At 42.9% G+C, this 21459-nt stretch overlaps 1 protein-coding gene, 1 long non-coding RNA gene and 3 other non-coding genes across 6 annotated transcripts in view; 4 read left to right on the top strand and 1 right to left on the bottom strand.

Moving 5' to 3' along the window:
* The window catches only part of LOC119006945 (transient receptor potential cation channel subfamily V member 1-like), a 76655-nt gene that overhangs the window by 17077 nt on the left and 38119 nt on the right, over positions 1-21459 (top strand). The window lies entirely within an intron of this gene.
* On the top strand, positions 237-400 carry LOC119013866. Its single transcript, XR_005072846.1, has one exon. It is a non-coding gene; the product is annotated as a U1 spliceosomal RNA (small nuclear RNA).
* On the bottom strand, positions 12325-13385 carry LOC119006990. Its single transcript, XR_005070973.1, has 2 exons — positions 13320-13385; positions 12325-12838 (listed from the first exon to the last, which is right to left on the bottom strand). It is a non-coding gene; the product is annotated as an uncharacterized LOC119006990 (long non-coding RNA).
* LOC119013790 lies at positions 15462-15652 on the top strand. Its single transcript, XR_005072818.1, has one exon. It is a non-coding gene; the product is annotated as a U2 spliceosomal RNA (small nuclear RNA).
* On the top strand, positions 17057-17220 carry LOC119013860. The gene has a single exon (XR_005072844.1). It is a non-coding gene; the product is annotated as a U1 spliceosomal RNA (small nuclear RNA).

Raw genomic sequence — 21459 nt, 5'->3', positions numbered from 1 at the left:
TGTGGCGTGGGAATGCAGCATTGCATGATGGGAACTATAGCCATTATTTATCAAGTAAAATGCAAATAATTATTGTCAGCCTCAGTACAAAACTGTATTGTCTGCATGAAGGTCCTGCAGATTCACACACCCTTTTTAAACCTCTGGTTCTGGTAATTTATAGATGTTCTACATTGCACCATCTATCAACATTGCATGTGTGTGAATGAGATCCCTGCCTCTGAGCTGTACAACTCATACTTACCTGGCAGGGGAGATACCATGATCAAGAAGGTGGTTCACCCAGGGCGAGGCTCAGCCATTGCACTCCGGTTGTGCTGACCCCTGCGAATTCCCCAAATGTGGGAATCTCGACTGCATAATTTCTGGTAGTGGGGGACTGCGTTCGCGCTCTCCCCTGATATCATGTCAAAAGAAAACAAGGAGAAGTAGTTAGATGAAAGCTGCAAAGCTGCACTACAAAGTAAGTGGCCATAAAAAAACTGATGTGGACCAGAGGATTGGGTATCCTCACATTGAGTTTCATTTGTGTTTGGTGAATCACGTTCTGAAAAATATGGCTGCACTGGACTGAGAGTGCTTGAGCTTCTTCCTACACCAGGATCCTCACGTTCCTCCAGCATGTCAGCAGAGACTTTTCCTAAAGTTGCTCCTTCATTCTACGGTTGTGTTGTTCCTTTACAAGGGGCTTTTCTCCATGTCTCTGGAGTAGGACCGCACGATATAGACAAAGTATTGTATCTCTATTTTTAAACCAAATATCTTACTATATTACTGATATGACTACGACAATGCTTTTTTCATTTAATTGAAAAATAGAACATAACAGTGAAAATTAAGCATTGTAAAAAGCAAAACTGAGAAAATGCTGTAAATATAGCAGATGTACATAGAAAATGCAGTCACCTAACAACATGTTATCACGACAGACAGAACCTTGTCTTAAGCTGCATTGAAAGGAATCATTTAAGTTTAACATTTTCTGCAACCTCTACCACAACAATTCTTCAGAAATATTTTAAATGTGACCAAAGTGAAAATTTAGTCTTTGGCTGCATCAAAAACAAATAAAAAAGAACCAGAATTGTATTTTGCTGTGCTCTGCTTTGACACAGTGCTTCACAGATATATAGCACTTATAGTAAACCTCCGCATAGTAAACCCTTTCAACTAACTGTAAACTTTACTTCACAAATATGTTGAATTCCTTAATCAGCATACAATCTACAAAAACATGCCAGTGTGCATGGCTTTCTTCCAGAAGTTTTTTTTTTTTTTGCTAGGAAGACGAGCTAATCAACCATTGCTGGCTTTAGACAGGACCTCTGACAAGTTAGGATGTTACCGCCTGTGCTTAAAAGTCTCTCTGATGGAGAGCTGGTGGCTTGCATGTAAAATATTTCTGTGCCATTTTGCTCAGATGGGAAAGTTTACTTGGTGGTCTTTCCACCATAGAGGCAGGTTGTCTCCACTGTCCTGATTGAAGACAGCAGATAGTTGTTGACTTCAGCTTCCATGGCAGCAGTGGGACCAAATGCCAGATTTCTTTGGCTTTTTTGCTGTGCGTTGAACTGCATCTTGCTCCAGTCTTATGACCTCAGTGGCTGGATTCTTAAACAAACAAAAACTGTCAATAGTTGAATGGTGAAATATTATATTCCAACACTGCAGGAGAAATTTGATATCGTCCATATCATTGCCATTTGCAGTATGAATTCTGCACATGTTCATATCTAGATATAGATACATTAATAATGTTGTCCAGCCCCTCTGATGCTCCAGTGTAGGTGGTCCTTCATTCTGACCCTCACTCACTTCATCATCCTCTTGATTTTCAAACAGTTGATTATAAGGTGTGCAGTTCAGTTGTTTGAACAAAAACCTGCAGTCACACAACCCTCTGTTGAGCCCTGCTGTTGTTCACAGTCCAGACCAATAGATGGCAGTAGCACGAATGTTAGTTGCTCACCAGCAGTGAGCAAGGAGCAAAGAAACAGGAAGTGGTTGTGAGGGGGGTAAAACATGTAACTTTGGTGTTTTCATTCTCTCCTCTGATGTTTAAATGTAGAGCAAACATCTCAGTGCGCTGTGATTTAGCTTTGGCTCATATGAGCATGCTGTTAGGCTGTTTTTCATTTGTTGGAGGTAAAATGGTTAAAACTGGTATAGGTCAGCATGTGGTGTGGGAATACAGCATTGCATGATAGGGAAATAAATTATCTATTAAATAAAGTGTAAATAATCTGTCATCTTACAACAGTATGGCACAATGTCAACCATCCTGCTCTCCCCAACAGACTACGGGACCTGTCCTGGATGGTCACTCACGAGGTCCTCCTGGTCAGGACCGTTATGCACTCCCGGGGCACCAACCACCACCTGCCCCCGGCCGGGTTGTGGCGCGCCTGAGTCGGTGAGGCACTTGCTCTGGGAGTGCAGCGCTGCTGTCGACCTGTGGGCAATGGCCGGCTCCCAGCAATTCCCGTACTTGCCAGCGGGGGGGGTCCTAGACGCACAGCTCGTGCTCTACGGGGTGAGCCAAAAAAAAAAAAAAAAGAACAAAAGAAGAATTCTCCCAGCTCTGGCTCACTCTGGCCGCCATAAAAGACGCCATATGGACCTCCAGAAACCTGCTGGCAAGACGGCGCATGCAGATCCCCCCCGTGGCTACGATCCGAATGGCCGCAGCGAAGGTTCAGGCAGCCGTGGCTGCAGGCGGCAGGCCTAGGACGTAGCCACAAGAAGACTCGCCTCTGCGCCTATTCGGAGGTGGGAGCCGGAGCCACACAGGAAAGGTCAAGGCAGCGGCGGCCTGACCCTCCGCAAAAAATAAGGAGCAAGAGGTGGAGGGCCTCCTCTGAATGCCACCAGCGGCTCCCTGGGGCCTGATGGGAAAGCGGGATGAGTCTCCCTTGACAGGGACTCACCCCGCTTCTACACAAGAAAGACCAGAGAGTTGTTTTTTTTTGTTTGTTTGTTTTTAACGCCCTCCCTTTTTAAAAGACGCGCTCATGGACTCACACACTCACATTGATTAACACAATGGACTTTTAATAACACAGAAAGCACTTTCTTCTAAACATGTCTTGTTCATTTTAAAGCAGTTATTTGTACTTGTTTTTATATGTAAATTCCTTTTAGTGTATCTAGTAGTTTTTATTCATGGTTTTTACAGATAAAAATATTTATCTATTGCTACAAGGACATGTTGATTTTACTTACTTTTTAAGTGCTTTAAAAAGAAATGTATGTGATGATTCGGAAAGTGTAAAAAAAATTAATGATTATTGTGTCAATACATTTTTTTGTAAGAAACACTGGAAGCCGGTGGCTGGTAGCAGCTGCGGCAACGAGGATCGGTGTGAGCGATGGCTGAATGGGGAGTGTGAAATGATCCAGCCTTTGCTTCAGTTTCCTGGTCCCTGCCAAAGATGGTGTGACCAGATACTGCACTTGTGGTCGAGCAGTATGGGGTCTCTCATCTGGCAGCTCTGCTGCTGGTGGTTGACTAGAGCTGGCAACACTCTGGTGACGGCGGAGGACTGACAAACCTTGATCAGTGACATTTGTGGCTGACAGAGCTTCCTGTCTCCTGATGAACTCGGCAACGCACTTAGAATTCACCTTCAGGATAGGGATCCCAAGTTTGCTGAGCTCCGGGTCATCGACCGTCACCCTCTGCTGCACGCGCTGATACGTAGTCGTTATCCTGTGCTTTTGTGGCGAGCCTCGAACCTTTCCACCACAGTCGGGATGAAGCCACAGCTGCTTTATGATGCAGTACATGAGGCGGTTCTTCCTGGAGTGATGACTCACTGGGATCACCTTTAGTACGGCCAAACAGAGCGTTACCCCAGCGTGCTGAGTACAAGCTGTCGAACTGCTGGATACTGCGATCAGGGAGATCGAGCTTGTTCCAGCAGCTGATGACCCTCTGTCTCGTGGCTTCATCGATTGCAAGCTTTCCCTCCTCCAAGGCAATCTCGACTAGCACAGCGCTCAGATCCTCCATGTGCTGGTACCCGGGCAGCTTTCCTGCAAGCATTACATGCCAGTACCTCCGTCAGCATGGAGTACCAGCCGGACATGTGGCAGATATGCCTGACGGTCTTTGAGTAGCCACAGCGGTACAGAAAAGTGTCCTCCTTGGCATGTGCTGGGCACCCAGACCTTGGACAGCGAAGGCTGTAACCCCACACACCGACTGGTCTCCAAAAAAACACACGGCTGTGAAAAAAAGAGTCTGTGACGGGCACCCCTCCTCCCACCACCGCTCCAGGAAATTTTGAGGACTTTCCTTTTCTTGATTGTCCCGTGCTTGTCCTCAAATGACATCTGCTGTTGAAAGAGCCCTCTCTCGGCATCCTCCTTTAACCACTTGATGTCTGCCTCGGGAAGCCCATGATGACCAGACTCCCACATACTATGCCACCCCTCGTACGTCACCTGGTTGAATAACAATGACAAGAGCTTCATTTAGTAACCAGTCTCCAAATGTGACGACGAGCTGACCCAGATACTGCTTCTCTGTGGGATTGTCAGTAATCAGGAGACACTTCTTCTTAGCTGAAGAGTTACACATTTGAGAGGTTATTACAAATATTAAGCATGTAAGTCATTTATAAGTGCCAGAGCTTGGCATGCCTGCAGCAATGCACTGGGTGGGTCAGGTGCAAACACATCTACATGGATCATACGTTAGTTGTACTTCTGTGACACTTATTGCAGAGATATCACCTTCCTCACAAGCCGTCTTTGGATCCCTCAGTCTGCTGTCATCGTATATTATCCAGGGTTTGGATGACTGGCATAGTTTGGCCTCCTTTGTTGCTTTCAGAACACATTGTTGCCTATCTTGTGGTACACTTGTGTCCAGAATACACAGGACAGGCAACAGATCTGTTGCAGGTCTCTTAGCTGAAAAACATTGAACTGTTAAAGTGATCTGAGACTTCACCCTGGATAAAAGTACTAAAGCTCAACAAAACACATATGTGTGAAAGGGTCTTTTAGTGAGAATGTAATAACACAAACAAACTGTCAAATACTAGATTTAGTGTGAAGGACACAGGAGTCAATGAAGAAATATCCCTCTGACCTCTCACATCTGACTTTACCCGATTAAAATGAGCTGTACTTCACAATAACTATCATGACCAGTCAAACAGTACACTTTTATCCGCTAGAATGAATGAATTGTCAAGATAATTTCTGGTTGAATGAATGACCGACTGTACACACTGCCAAGGCTACATGACAACAGGACGTGACTCGTATTTTTTTCTTCTTATATATGTTTTGTTTGTGTTTTAATTGCTGGCACTTGCCCCTCTTGACAGGCTACAACCCCCCACACCCACCCCCCGTCAAAGCGCAAGTGCAGGTATCCCATCCCCCCACGACCACAAACTTTACCCGATTGAAATGAGCTATACTACAGCATAACAATCAGTAAAAGTTCAACAGTACACATTTATCCGCTAGAATGAATGAATAGCCACGATGATTTTGAATGAATGAATGAACGAACGAACTAATGGACCGCTAGCTTATTCAGACTCTGTTAACGATGTCAAAAGGCGCATTAACAAAGGAAAAACATAGCTCGATCAAAGCCTAGGTAGGATCGGGGTCAAAGGCGGATAGGAAAGTGATCCGATGACGATGCGCAAACTCTTACCACGTTTGTGTCTTTTTGTTGGAAAAAAAAAGTCGGGATAGACGGTGCAAATTTGGCTATCTCCCGTCTCCTAAAAAACGTTGACTGCCAAGTGTCAATCACCGCAAGGGGGCGGGGAGGCGTGCGAACTGTAGACTCGTGACCAATGGAGCGCGGCGAAGTGCCGGCAACTGTAGACTTCTGACCAACAGGCAGCGGGCAAATGTAGACTCCGGGCCAATGGGCGGCGGCGGTTGTCTACAGTGGGCAAGTCTCCCTAGAATCTGAAAGTCAAGGTACATCATTTTATCTACTTGGATTAATATTACTGTGTGAACCTCATTAATGCAGAATCTGTATCTAATAAAACCAGCAACAGAATAACACTGAGGATGGTTCTACGGTTTGGTCCTTCAGCGGCTTTAACACAGATTTTTGTCCTCATGGCTGCGTAAGATTTTGTCCTGATTTCCTTTCAGTGGACACTGACCTGACACCTTCACATGCTGCCTCCCAACTACAGCCTGCACAGCCTTCACAGACAGAAACCACTCCACCATCACCTGTAAGCCCATAGTTCAAAGATTACACTGATCATGGCAACGTTTAGGTTTCATACTAATACACTGATTTCTTTACTGGCTCCTCTGTCGGCTCCTGGTGGTCAACAAGGGACGACATCTCATGTGACCGGTGCAGAGCTGCAGACAAGCAAAAGCACTGTGACAGAGGCAGCAGTAACACCTAAGGTAACACATGCAGCTTAATGGATAAACAACCTTACAGTCAGAGCACTTACTGGTTGGTAAATGAAGGTCTTGTCTTTGTTGTTCAACCAGGTGACAGAGAGGGGTGGCAGAGAATGTGGGAGTCTGGTCCTAATGGGCTCCCTGAGGCAGACGCCAGGTGATGGAGGATGCTGAAAGAGGGCTCTTCCAACACCAAATGTCATTTGAGGACAATCACGCCAACATCAGGACAAGGAAAGTTCTCAAAAGTGACCGAATGGAGACTACAGGCTGAGCAATATACAAAGTACTGGACTTTATTTTCTTTGAGATGTAACTCATTGTCTGTGTGAATCATCACTCCATTTTGCACTAATGTACATTAAACTTGTCAACCCGTCTTTTCACCTTTATTAGCTGACTATTTCCTGTTTTTTTTTGTTTTGTTTGTTTGTTAAAAAACCTGGAAACTTAAAGTATAAAGAAAAAAAAGATGACAGAATGCGGTTTCAGTCAGCTGAGTTTCCTGGAGTGGTGGTGGGAGGAGGAGTGCCCTCAGCAGACTCATTCTTCCACAGCCGTGTGTTTCTCTGGAGACCAGCAGGTGTGTGGGGTTACAGCCTTTGCTGTCCCAGGTCTGAGTGCCCAGCATGTGCCAAGAAAGGAGTCGAAAGAACATGCCCTCATCCGCTTCCTGGTGTGGGATACAGCAATAATCAACCAGCTCACAGAGCCATGTTCCCAGCTGTTTTAACACTCAGGTGAGTCTCTCAGTTATTTTACTGTAAATTGAATTTAAAAATTTGTATTAGAACATGTCATTCTTAATGATTGTGCTGTAATTTTAGATGCAGTGTGGAGAAGCAGGTGATCCGCCTGATGAGGGATCGCACTCAGGGCAACACCATGGCCAAAGTATGGAGGCAGGTCCAGGAGAGCCACTGTGAGGAATACCTGCACAGTGAAGACCTCTACACCACCCTCCTCAGCCAGCTCAACAAACCTGGTGGGATCACAAGTAAGTCTAATGCTGAAGTTCACTGTCTGTCTCTGCATTCCTTTCTGTTACCAGAGTCTCAACCATCAGTTTCAGCAATCACCGTCAAAGTGGGAGCTGCTGTCACCAAGGCTGCTGAGGAAAACCTTCCTGATCGCTGAAACAGAACATTGAGGACTGTCGTACTCGGATCATCAAGTCCTCAAATGCAACTCCACCAAGAAGGTAATTTTGATGCAGTCAGATGAACAGGAACATTTTTAACTGGAAAAAAATGTCACTGAATTTAAATTCAGTATTGATTATGTTTTAGTAATCATTTAGTTTGAATGCAGTACAGAAACGAAATCTGATGACTTAATGGCCAAGCATCATACAGATGTCTTTTAGCTCTCTCTCTGTCTCCTCAGCAGACACCTTGCAAAGTAACTCAGCAAACACAGGATTCCCATCCTGAAAATAAACTCCAAGTGCGTTGCTGAGTTCATCAGGAGACAAGAAGCCTCGTCAGCCAAGAATGTGACGGATCGAGGTTTGTCTGTCCTCCATCGTCAGAGTGTTGCCAGCACTGACCAACCCCCAGCACATAAAACCTGTGCATCCTCACTCATAGCTCCTCCAGCAAGCCTCCTCTCTTTTTGCTTCTGGAAAAGCATTATAGGATTGAGACATTATTCAATATGACCTGCTGTACACTCTGCCCAACCAACCCAGGGACATAAAAACTACAAAGAAGATTTGCTCCCCTGTAAAAAGGATGTCTGCAACACAAGATCAGGATAACAGAGTGTTAGGCAGCTACAAACACTTCTCCATTGTTGATCAATTATAGAGGAATTAGCTATAGATGTGCAGTAATCAATCTGTAAACATGATAAAGCATTCTGCATTCTGCAAATGGTCATATTGTTTATTTACAATGTATTTATTCTGTAATCATGTGCTGTGGTGTGATCCAGAGATTCTGTCTATGAATAACTGCATTTCATTGGACAAATGTTGGCTTTCAGTTTCATGTACATATTCTAAATAGCATCAGTTTTGTCTACATTGTGGTGTAGCGTTCACCTTTACATACACTTTAGTCAATAAAGTGGTCACTGTTGTGGACTATCAGCTGATTAATGCAAAAAATAGTGAATATTTGTTTGTCAGCAATAATATAATTAGATCATCTTGCACATATATCAGTATAAACATTAAAGTACCTTTAATCAGCTTCAGAGACATTACACTATTTTAAATCAGCCTACAAACAGTCATCAGGTAATTCATGAAGACAGAAGAGAAAATGGAATTTAAGGAAAAGACAAAACATCTTACCCAAGAATTGTTTTGATAAATTAAGCTGTATTTTATTGATAAAAAATCCATTCAGTGAAATGTGAATTAATTACATCAGTTATGTAGCACTTCTTTATACAGTTACTTGAAGCTATTTATAGCATTTTAGTAGCTTCAAGAGGTAAAACAATAAATACCTGATTTAAATACAAACTTACCAACATCACTCATGGAATGCATTCAGACGACGTCAACGAAACAAAAGTCTTTTATATTTATAATTAATTTCACATGCTTACTGATGAAGCATTAATGAATTTATATAATTTAATCCGTCCTGGTGAGATGGATGTTAAAGTTTAAATGTTGACGCTTGTAATAAAAGTTTGGGAGCTATAATCCAGTTTACTGATATTTTCTGCTTTTTCCTCGACTGAAGCTGCTATCAGACCTGTTCACACAACTTCTGTCACTCTTATATGAGCATTCAGAAATCAATATTTATTGTAGACATTAAAATGACTGATAGAGAGTAATAAAATGCAGCAAGATACATTTTCATGATTTTTGAAATACAATTTATTGAATATAATAAAAACAGTAAAATGTTCCAAGAATATTTAAAACAATAACAGCTCTTTACATGATAAACAGACATTTTCATATTATGAGATACAGACTGATCACATTATAACAGCAAACACTTCATATTAAAATGTGACGACTTATCGTTAAAACATTTCATGTAATAAAATATTTTGTTATAAAATAGATTTTAACAATGTTTAACAATCAACACAGTAAAAACTGGGTATCAACATGTATTGATCATTTATACAGATGACTGATACAGACCAAAGTATAATAACAGTTATACAGCACTAACAACACTACAAGATACAGTTATTATATATATAAATGCATAAAGGCCAATTCAGATTCACATAATCATCAGAACAAGAATTTGTTTTGAGTAAAAAGGTTTGAAAATATACCTTCAGTGGAATGTTCAAAGATTAATTATATACATGTTAAGCAATGCTTATTATTATTATTATTATTATTATTATTATTCAATATACACAAACTAATACAGAAACTGAGGGACATCCTTAAAACTATTATTAGTATTTCTGTATTTATCATTATTAATATTATATCTGTCAGCTATTTATTCCCATGCTATCAATATCAACATTATTACATTTAATTTTCTTTATTGCAACAATTTAATTAGATCTAATATTTTTTTAACAATGTTATTATGAAGTGTTACCCCTCTTTTTATCTATTTTAACTTACGTACTTAACAACAAAGACAACAGGACAACAAGAAAATGTCTACTAATCTGATAATAATACTACAACTACTATTATTAGTAATTATAATAACAATAATCTGTCTCCATCTTTCTCTCAAGTTTAACATCAACATATATAATATCATATCATATCATATCATGTCATATATCATGTAATATCATATAATATCATAATATATAATATAGAACCTCCTGTATCAAAGATGAAATGAGTACCTACATGTACAACAGGTGATAAACCATGATGATGAGTAAGTATGAACATACAGTTTGTTTATTAAGTATCTGTCTGAGCTGGACGCTGCTCTCCTCTCCTGGTCCTCTGGTTCACAGCCACCACAACAACACAGGATCACCAGCAGACCAGGGAGCAGTGAGGACCTCACCGTGTAGAGGGTGAAGTCCATCCCAGAGGGCTCTCTGGACTTCAGAACAGTTCTGGACGATGACACACACTGATCACCTGGTCCCATCACAACACACCAGTACTCTCCTGTGTCTTCCAGTGAGACATTAGAGAGAGTCAACAAGCCGTCATCTCTAAATCTGCTCAGTCTGCTCTGCAGATCAGAATCAGGTGCTAAATCATAGTCAGTCAAGAGTCTGTCTTCTGTTTGGTTTGACTTGATGAACCAGTGGTGCCAGCTACCCTCTTCCCAACCTCTGCATCTGAAAGTGACGTTGTCTCCTTCTGAGAAGAGCTCGACAGTAGGTGGGCCAGGTTTGGGGCACACCACCAGGTGATACATTTGAAAATGGTTGTAGATTTTACAATGGTAATAACCTGAGTGATTTAACTGAAGTGATGAAAGCACCAGTGAGTAGTTTTTTCCAACCTCTGGGGTGTAGTGGTTCTTATCATACTTTGTCCAAAGTGGAGGCTGGTTGTCAGTGAACTCAGCAGCAGGACACTGTAACACAGCTGTCTCTCCCACTGTGTGGAGGATCGACTCATCTAGTAGGTTTAACTGTACAGAGTGACTGCTGACACACTGCTGTTGGTTCATCACCAGACAGGTGTAATATTTGAACTTTGTTAACGTGAGGTTGTAAATACGAAGTCCTGATGAGGTTTTCACCTCTTGGGATCTTCCTTCAACATTGTCCATCACCGATGTTACACTGTCCCCAAAAACTCTTGTCCAGATGCTGTTCTTATTTCCAGAATCACTCTTGAGCCACTGGATGTCCAGATTGTCAGCTGCTCCCTCACATGGCAGGTCCACTGTTTCTCCAGCTCTGACTTTAATAGAATTGTATCTATTTGTCGTACTACAAACAATAACAGTGATGTTTTTCTCAAATGTCACGTTGCCCCAACACTTCTTTTGGTACTGACCGGAGTCTGAGTGGGTCAGGTTCTGGATCTTGTAAGAAGAAATATTGTTGCTGGTGACAACTGACAGTCGTTGTTTCAAGTCTTCAGGTACTGTGGAGTTCTGGGACCAGAGGGCAGAGGTATTCCACAGGACGAGCTTCTCCTCACCAACAAATCTGGAGATCAGGCAGGAGTCGGAGTCCTTGCGAAGCCTGTAGCCGAAAGAGTCCGATTCCTTTCTGATGATGATACGTTCTTCTGCATGAATGTTGTTGATGAGAGCAAACAGCAGGAAGGAGAGCTCTGCGACTGCAGCCATTCTGCTCTGAGGACGAGCAAACACTGACACCTCTCACCTGATTATCTCTATATTAACCCTCATCAGCAGCTTGTCATTAGTGGCTGGAGGGAGGTGACTTCTTTATCTCACCATCACAGGAAACTTTGACGCATTCGGCTCTGTACCAAGGAATCTAATCAAAAGATCAGACACATGTTGTGAAATGACTTTTAGACACATTAAAGGTTTTAACTTGAGTTTACTGCAAGATTCATCTGAACAGAAGTCCACAAACTAGTGACCTGCTGTTACACCATGGCTCCTGACAATCTTCATTATTTGCATTATTTCTTGTAACATGTAATCAGACATGTGTGACACGTGTTAGTTTGCGTTGCTTGATTATCCGTCCGTCCGTTTCCGTTCCGCTTAAACCGTGAGGGTCGCGGGATGTTGCCGCTTTTTTCCTCCAGCTCATCGCAGGACCTTTACTGATAGCAGTGGCTTCCACACAAGGTGCAACTGCACATCAGGAGCAACTTTGGGGTTCAGTATCTTGTGCAAGGATACTTCGACACATAGAGCAGTCCCGCCCCAGGGGAGCCGGGATTCGAACCAGCCGTCTGATCCAGTCCACCAGCTCTACCCACTGAGCTACAGCCGCCCCCCCTTTTTTTTAATTAATTAATGCATCAATAAAACACAAGAAACATTGAGCTTCATCAGCTGACAGAAGTATTGTGTAATAATGTTTATTTTGAATTACAATTGATGAAATAATAAAAATATTTAAAATGATAACAGCTCTTTTTAAGCTGATAAATAACTGAATTATATTTGTCATTTCTAATCAGTTTGTTGTTGCTGTGGTTTTTGGCAGGAACCAGAAGCGGACAACGAGGCAAACAGGTTTATTTAACTTCACAAGGTTAATGCAGGTGAAGGTGGAGAAAGTCAGGCTGGAGACTCCGTCAGAGAGGAGGGAGGAGGAGCAGGAGAGGGAGCTCATGGTGGTGCTGGTGGATAGCGTGGCGTGTGGCGCTCAGGTGAGCACAGGGCGAGACTGTTGGCTGCAGAGGTGCAGAGAGCCGGGTCACTGGAAGCCGGCAACGAAAAGTCAGATCTGAGAGAAAGCACAAATAACACTGAGAAGTAGCTCTTTAAAGTGACGAGCCAGAGCCACTGACGAGATCACCTGGCAGCAGGTAGCGTGAAGACCAGGGCTGCTGCAGGTGCTGACTGCCAACCTGCTGCAGGTGTGTGTGTGACAAAGGGAAGAAAATACAATTAGTGGGACATTTATACAAATAAACAAAACTATTGCGACACTAAATGTTGGTTGGTACTTGTAACAGAAAACCAACTAAAGATGTTGCTGTAACACTTGCTGGATCTGTTTCATAAATTCTCAGTGCTGATCTATCAACATTCAGAACAGCTCATTTATTTTATCATCCTGTCCAAAAGTGACTAACGACAGACTTGTGCCACCAGTTAACAGAGCTGTGATTGGTCAGATTGTACCACAGCTTCAAATGTTACAGGTGGATGTTTATGTTTGAATGCAGGTCAGAAGAAATATATCGTCTGTCCAGTCAAAACCACATAATCTCCAAATGTGGTGTTTTTGATTTGTGCGATCAAATTGAAGGAGGGAGCGCTCCGTTATGAGCTGAGACGGTTCTCGTATTTCTGAAGCCAAACAAACCTTTAATAAACTCAATGAATCACCTGAAAAATGCATCTCCACAAAGCTGAAAACATGGCTGCTGTATACGGAGGAGTATTAGGGCCAGGGGTGAGGAAAGAAATGAGAGCAGGATGGTTTCTAATTAGTTGCTGATAAACTTTCTTAGCTTATGAAACGTTCACATTTTGGAGAGCAGTGGGTTTGATTGGACAGCAACACTATGTTTCCAGGAAACCTTCTGTTACCAATTACAAGTCTTCAGATAGTGAGTTCTGAGAAGGAGGATGTTGCAACACTGATGCACATCACAAACACTGTTTCTACCCAGTTTGTTTGAGTGTCAGATGGGATGCTAACTTCTGGGTTGGCCTACAAACACATGTCATGCTGCACCGCTCTGTTCTGCTGCATGTGATCAGAGACCCACTGACGGGCCAAACAGCAACACACTCAATCAGGCTGACCTCTGACCTCCCAGCAAGACTCAGACTGTGTCAATATAAGACTAGTATGAAAACAAGGTCACACTTCATAAAAACCATCATTAATGAATGGAGAATTTACATTAAATTAAACTTTAGTTCATAGTTAATTATCTCTTTAAACATCAATTTTCTCATGGCCATAAAGATAATATTTATATGTTTATATTTTCTGTAAATCAAACTTAATAATCAAACTCGTTGTTTTCATGACTGAATAAACAAACACAACTGATACTGTTTTATCTTGTTTACATGTGGCGGACCCTGCCACCGTGGAGTGAGTCTTTTAAATTTAAATATTTAATTAATTTCACATGTTTAATGATTAAACACGTGACTGTTTTTGGACACGCCCCCTTTCTTCTTGCACGCGCCCTGTACGTGCACGCGGCTCCCTTCTCAACGGGTCAAGCGCAAGTTCGGGAGCCATTTTAGATCATCGTGAAGTTGCAGCCGTCAACTGTCACCGGATTATTTGGACGTATGATGGACGAAAACTCCGGTGAGATGATTTTTACCGTCTAACATTTTATTTATTGAAGAGACAATATCGTGTAAACTCTTCGAAATAGCTGTCGGCTACTTTTGAGCGTCTGACCGCTGGACGTGCTGTCATTAGCCGAGTGACCGTTAACTGCTATGCTAGCAAGCGGGCTAAAGGTAATTATCCTTCTGTTGCTATGTTTGTCACTTTTATTCAGTAGAGAATGACTTGTACAAATTGTGAGGAGTTATTGTCAGGGGGAGTTGTCATGCAAGCTTTAATGGAAGTTTAATTCAAACTGACTTCAATTCGCCCTCGTTAACCGCGGGTTACATCACCTGCGTGGCCGCCATGTCAGTGAAGTTATAGCGAATTTCTCCAAAGTTCAAGTCGGTTTGTCACAGCAGACATGCTCTGTATATTTGATTAACAAAACCGTACACTGACAGATAACTGTTGTGTGACTATTGTTGACCACAAATGTCAGTTTATTGCATCTGCTTGTACATTTGTGTAGACTCCGCAAACGTTATCCGCCATTTTGAAAGTGATAGTGGTCTGTAAGTGGCAGGGCCGTTGATTGTCACATCTGTCAAGGTAGCTGAATGTCATCCTATTAATTATACCGTCGATTTGACTGAGCGGTTATAGTCTCTGTTCTGAATGAGCAGCAGAGCATGGTGTCTCCGGTAAACTTTAAAGAAGGATTGCATTGCTAGGTGTTGGCTGTGAAGCGTATGGAGCAGTTAGCTCTCGTCTGCTGGAGGAGGAGGAGCTCAACCTGTTGTTGTGAGCTGAGTAACGTTATTAAAGCGAAAAAACATTATTCTCCTCAAACGATAAAGTTTCATGCGCGTCATTGAGTTATACCGAATGAGTGTAAATACACAGTTGCATGTATTGATATGTTAAATCTGTCTGTAAAGGGAAATAGGATGCTTTTAATCTGCAACTTCCTATTGGCCCACAGCGTACCACGTGCACGGAACGCGACGAGGGGGTGTGATTGTGGACGCCAGTTTTTTTTAATTTTATTTATGATTTAATGTTAATATCGCTACTAATCGTCACCGGTGGTACATGATCTCATAGGCATGTTTGCTTGTGTTGTGTTGTGTTGTGTTGTGATGCAAAAAGTCTTATCTGTAGTTTCAAACCATGAGGTGGACTGACGTTGAGGGGAATCACTTCCTCCCGGCTGCTCGTTGTGGAGTATCGCTTCTCGGCCTTTTGGCTAAGATCAAGTGTAGTATCTGTTCTTATCAGTTTAATATCTGATACGTCCCCTACCCGGGGACCATATATTAAATTGATTTTTGGAACAGGGAGATGGAATAGGGGCTTGCTCCGTCCACTCCACGCATCGACCTGGTATTGCAGTATCTCCAGGAACGGTGCACCCCCCTCTCACTGTCTAAGAGTAATTGTGGTGGTTCATTTTTAGACACTCCACTCTGTTTTCATTGCAATATAGTTATTTGTTGTAGTAATTTAAGTCATTGGATATGCTTTTGTGTTAATAACCCTCAGGTGAAGCCACCGTGGGGCTTTTCCCCTCAAGCTCAGAGCACCATCTAGTGGGCAAAATGTATTAACTCGTCGTAGTGATTGATTGGATTCTATCAGTGTTGTATAGGCTTCATTTCTCTCTAATTCACAGTGGAAATTCTCACTGCATGATTTTCTAGTGCAGTTACACCACATGAGAGATGGTGTATCTGTGCACTTTCGTTTATTGATCTAAATGATTTGTTTTCCATGTACAAAAGAACCTACTTTATTTATAATAATTCAACTAATTTAATTGTTTAGGCAGTCTAATGCAACAGGCCTGCAGTAAAACCTCCTTCATAAAGGTTGTAATGTTCGATTTTTGTAGAAACAGTTTTAGAGAGGTTTTAATTCAGCCATGTGATCATTATCAGAGGCTGCAGTTTGTGCTGCTGTTGAACTGTATTGTGTTAGACTCAAATTCAGGTCAAATATGAACGTGGCTGGTAGCTTTTAGACATGAAATCATTATTATTAATCGGCTGGAAAATTGAAGATTTTATGTCAGAGGCTGTTTGATGCTCACATATTAAAAAGATTATTTCTCACTGAGCTTATAATACAACAGGCATGTCCAAACTATTTCATAAAAGGCCATTTGGCTGCAGATATTCATTCCAACCCAGCAGTAGTACACTATTCTAAACTTACTTAATCAACTGAACTTGTGCTTGAAATGGTTTATTATATCAGATTTACCCTCGATGTGTTTGAATGAAGACCTGCAGCCACACACCCCTGCTGTTGTTCACCCTCCAGACCTATAGGTGGCAGTAGCTTATAGGTCAGTGGACCACCAGCAGTGAACAAGAAACCTGAACAAAGAACCAGGAAGTGGTTCTGATGTGACGGGGGTGGGGAAAAATGAAAAGTGTCTTTTAGCCTTTTCTCTGAAATTAAGTTAAAAATCAAACATCTGAATGCAGGATGGTTTAAACGTAGGCTCATTTGTGAAACTCAGATGTGCTGTTAGGCTGTTGCTCATTTGTTAGAGGTGAAATAGATGCAATATGAGGTTAGAATGTGGCGTGGGAATGCAGCATTGCATGATGGGAACTATAGCCATTATTTATCAAGTAAAATGCAAATAATTATTGTCAGCCTCAGTACAAAACTGTATTGTCTGCATGAAGGTCCTGCAGATTCACACACCCTTTTTAAACCTCTGGTTCTGGTAATTTATAGATGTTCTACATTGCACCATCTATCAACATTGCATGTGTGTGAATTAGATCCCTGCCTCTGAGCTGTACAACTCATACTTACCTGGCAGGGGAGATACCATGATCAAGAAGGTGGTTCACCCAGGGCGAGGCTCAGCCATTGCACTCCGGTTGTGCTGACCCCTGCGAATTCCCCAAATGTGGGAATCTCGACTGCATAATTTCTGGTAGTGGGGGACTGCGTTCGCGCTCTCCCCTGATATCATGTCAAAAGAAAACAAGGAGAAGTAGTTAGATGACAGCTGCAAAGCTGCACTACAAAGTAAGTGGCCATAAAAAAACTGATGTGGACCAGAGGATTTATGTATCCTCACATTAAGTTTCATTTGTGTTTGGTGAATCACCTTCTGAAAAATATGGCTGCACTGGACTGAGAGTGCTTGAGCTTCTTCCTACACCAGGATCCTCACGTTCCTCCAGCATGTCAGCAGAGACTTTTCCTAAAGTTGCTCCTTCATTCTACGGTTGTGTTGTTCCCACTCAAGGGGCTTTTCTCCATGTCTCTGGAGTAGGACCGCACGATATAGACAAAGTATTGTATCTCTATTTTTAAACCAAATATCTTACTATATTACTGATATGACTACGACAATGCTTTTTTCATTTAATTGAAAAATAGAACATAACAGTGAAAATTAAGCATTGTAAAAAGCAAAACTGAGAAAATGCTGTAAATATAGCAGATGTACATAGAAAATGCAGTCACCTAACAACATGTTATCACGACAGACAGAACCTTGTCTTAAGCTGCATTGAAAGGAATCATTTAAGTTTAACATTTTCTGCAACCTCTACCACAACAATTCTTCAACAATATTCTAAATGTGACCAAAGTGAAAATTTAGTCTTTGGCTGCATCAAAAACCAATAAAAAAGAACCAGAATTGTATTTTGCTGTGCTCTGCTTTGACACAGTGCTTCACAGATATATAGCACTTATAGTAAACCTCCGCATAGTAAACCCTTTCAACTAACTGTAAACTTTACTTCACAAATATGTTGAATTCCTTAATCAGCATACAATCTACAAAAACATGCCAGTGTGCATGGCTTTCTTCCAGAAGTTTTTTTTTTTTTTTTTTGCTAGGAAGACGAGCTAATCAACCATTGCTGGCTTTAGACAGGACCTCTGACAAGTTAGGATGTTACCGCCTGTGCTTAAAAGTCTCTCTGATGGAGAGCTGGTGGCTTGCATGTAAACTATTTCTGTGCCATTTTGCTCAGATGGGAAAGTTTACTTGGTGGTCTTTCCACCATAGAGGCAGGTTGTCTCCACTGTCCTGATTGAAGACAGCAGATAGTTGTTGACTTCAGCTTCCATGGCAGCAGTGGGACCAAATGCCAGATTTCTTTGGCTTTTTTGCTGTGCGTTGAACTGCATCTTGCTCCAGTCTTATGACCTCAGTGGCTGGATTCTTAAACAAACAAAAACTGTCAATAGTTGAATGGTGAAATATTATATTCCAACACTGCAGGAGAAATTTGATATCGTCCATATCATTGCCATTTGCAGTATGAATTCTGCACATGTTCATATCTAGATATAGATACATTAATAATGTTGTCCAGCCCCTCTGATGCTCCAGTGTAGGTGGTCCTTCATTCTGACCCTCACTCACTTCATCATCCTCTTGATTTTCAAACAGTTGATTATAAGGTGTGCAGTTCAGTTGTTTGAACAAAAACCTGCAGTCACACAACCCTCTGTTGAGCCCTGCTGTTGTTCACAGTCCAGACCAATAGATGGCAGTAGCAGGAATGTTAGTTGCTCACCAGCAGTGAGCAAGGAGCAAAGAAACAGGAAGTGGTTGTGAGGGGGGTAAAACATGTAACTTTGGTGTTTTCATTCTCTCCTCTGATGTTTAAATGTAGAGCAAACATCTCAGTGCGCTGTGATTTAGCTTTGGCTCATATGAGCATGCTGTTAGGCTGTTTTTCATTTGTTGGAGGTAAAATGGTTAAAACTGGTATAGGTCAGCATGTGGTGTGGGAATACAGCATTGCATGATAGGGAAATAAATTATCTATTAAATAAAGTGTAAATAATCTGTCATCTTACAACAGTATGGCACAATGTCAACCATCCTGCTCTCCCCAACAGACTACGGGACCTGTCCTGGATGGTCACTCACGAGGTCCTCCTGGTCAGGACCGTTATGCACTCCCGGGGCACCAACCACCACCTGCCCCCGGCCGGGTTGTGGCGCGCCTGAGTCGGTGAGGCACTTGCTCTGGGAGTGCAGCGCTGCTGTCGACCTGTGGGCAATGGCCGGCTCCCAGCAATTCCCGTACTTGCCAGCGGGGGGGGTCCTAGACGCACAGCTCGTGCTCTACGGGGTGAGCCAAAAAAAAAAAAGAACAAAAGAAGAATTCTCCCAGCTCTGGCTCACTCTGGCCGCCATAAAAGACGCCATATGGACCTCCAGAAACCTGCTGGCAAGACGGCGCATGCAGATCCCCCCCGTGGCTACGATCCGAATGGCCGCAGCGAAGGTTCAGGCAGCCGTGGCTGCAGGCGGCAGGCCTAGGACGTAGCCACAAGAAGACTCGCCTCTGCGCCTATTCGGAGGTGGGAGCCGGAGCCACACAGGAAAGGTCAAGGCAGCGGCGGCCTGACCCTCCGCAAAAAATAAGGAGCAAGAGGTGGAGGGCCTCCTCTGAATGCCACCAGCGGCTCCCTGGGGCCTGATGGGAAAGCGGGATGAGTCTCCCTTGACAGGGACTCACCCCGCTTCTACACAAGAAAGACCAGAGAGTTGTTTTTTTTTGTTTGTTTGTTTTTAACGCCCTCCCTTTTTAAAAGACGCGCTCATGGACTCACACACTCACATTGATTAACACAATGGACTTTTAATAACACAGAAAGCACTTTCTTCTAAACATGTCTTGTTCATTTTAAAGCAGTTATTTGTACTTGTTTTTATATGTAAATTCCTTTTAGTGTATCTAGTAGTTTTTATTCATGGTTTTTACAGATAAAAATATATATCTATTGCTACAAGGACATGTTGATTTTACTTACTTTTTAAGTGCTTTAAAAAGAAATGTATGTGATGATTCGGAAAGTGTAAAAAAATTAATGATTATTGTGTCAATACATTTTTTTTGTAAGAAACACTGGAAGCCGGTGGCTGGTAGCAGCTGCGGCAACGAGGATCGGTGTGAGCGATGGCTGAATGGGGAGTGTGAAATGATCCAGCCTTTGCTTCAGTTTCCTGGTCCTTGCCAAAGATGGTGTGACCAGATACTGCACTTGTGGTCGAGCAGTATGGGGTCTCTCATCTGGCAGCTCTGCTGCTGGTGGTTGACTAGAGCTGGCAACACTCTGGTGACAGCGGAGGACTGACAAACCTTGATCAGTGACATTTGTGGCTGACAGAGCTTCCTGTCTCCTGATGAACTCGGCAACGCACTTAGAATTCACCTTCAGGATAGGGATCCCAATTTTGCTGAGCTCCGGGTCATCGACCGTCACCCTCTGCTGCACGCGCTGATACATAGTCGTTATCCTGTGCTTTTGTGGCGAGCCTCGAACCTTTCCACCACAGTCGGGATGAAGCCACAGCTGCTTTATGATGCAGTACATGAGGCGGTTCTTCCTGGAGTGATGACTCACTGGGATCACCTTTAGTACGGCCAAACAGAGCGTTACCCCAGCGTGCTGAGTACAAGCTGTCGAACTGCTGGATACTACGATCAGGGAGATCGAGCTTGTTCCAGCAGCTGATGACCCTCTGTCTCGTGGCTTCATCGATTGCAAGCTTTCCCTCCTCCAAGGCAATCTCGACTAGCACAGCGCTCAGATCCTCCATGTGCTGGTACCCGGGCAGCTTTCCTGCAAGCATTACATGCCAGTACCTCCGTCAGCATGGAGTACCAGCCGGACATGTGGCAGATATGCCTGACGGTCTTTGAGTAGCCACAGCGGTACAGAAAAGTGTCCTCCTTGGCATGTGCTGGGCACCCAGACCTTGGACAGCGAAGGCTGTAACCCCACACACCGACTGGTCTCCAAAAAAAACACGCGACTGTGAAAAAAAGAGTCTGTGACGGGCACCCCTCCTCCCACCACCACTCCAGGAAATTTTGAGGACTTTCCTTTTCTTGATTGTCCCGTGCTTGTCCTCAAATGACATCTGCTGTTGAAAGAGCCCTCTCTCGGCATCCTCCTTTAACCACCTGATGTCTGCCTCGGGAAGCCCATGATGACCAGACTCCCACATACTATGCCACCCCTCGTACGTCACCTGGTTGAATAACAATGACAAGAGCTTCATTTAGTAACCAGTCTCCAAATGTGACGACGAGCTGACCCAGATACTGCTTCTCTGTGGGATTGTCAGTAATCAGGAGACACTTCTTCTTAGCTGAAGAGTTACACATTTGAGAGGTTATTACAAATATTAAGCATGTAAGTCATTTATAAGTGCCAGAGCTT

The sequence above is a fragment of the Acanthopagrus latus genome, chromosome 2 (genome assembly GCF_904848185.1).
Source record: "Acanthopagrus latus isolate v.2019 chromosome 2, fAcaLat1.1, whole genome shotgun sequence".
In the NCBI taxonomy this organism is placed as follows: Eukaryota; Metazoa; Chordata; class Actinopteri; order Spariformes; family Sparidae; genus Acanthopagrus; species Acanthopagrus latus.
This window is presented reverse-complemented; position numbering and strand designations above follow the sequence as displayed.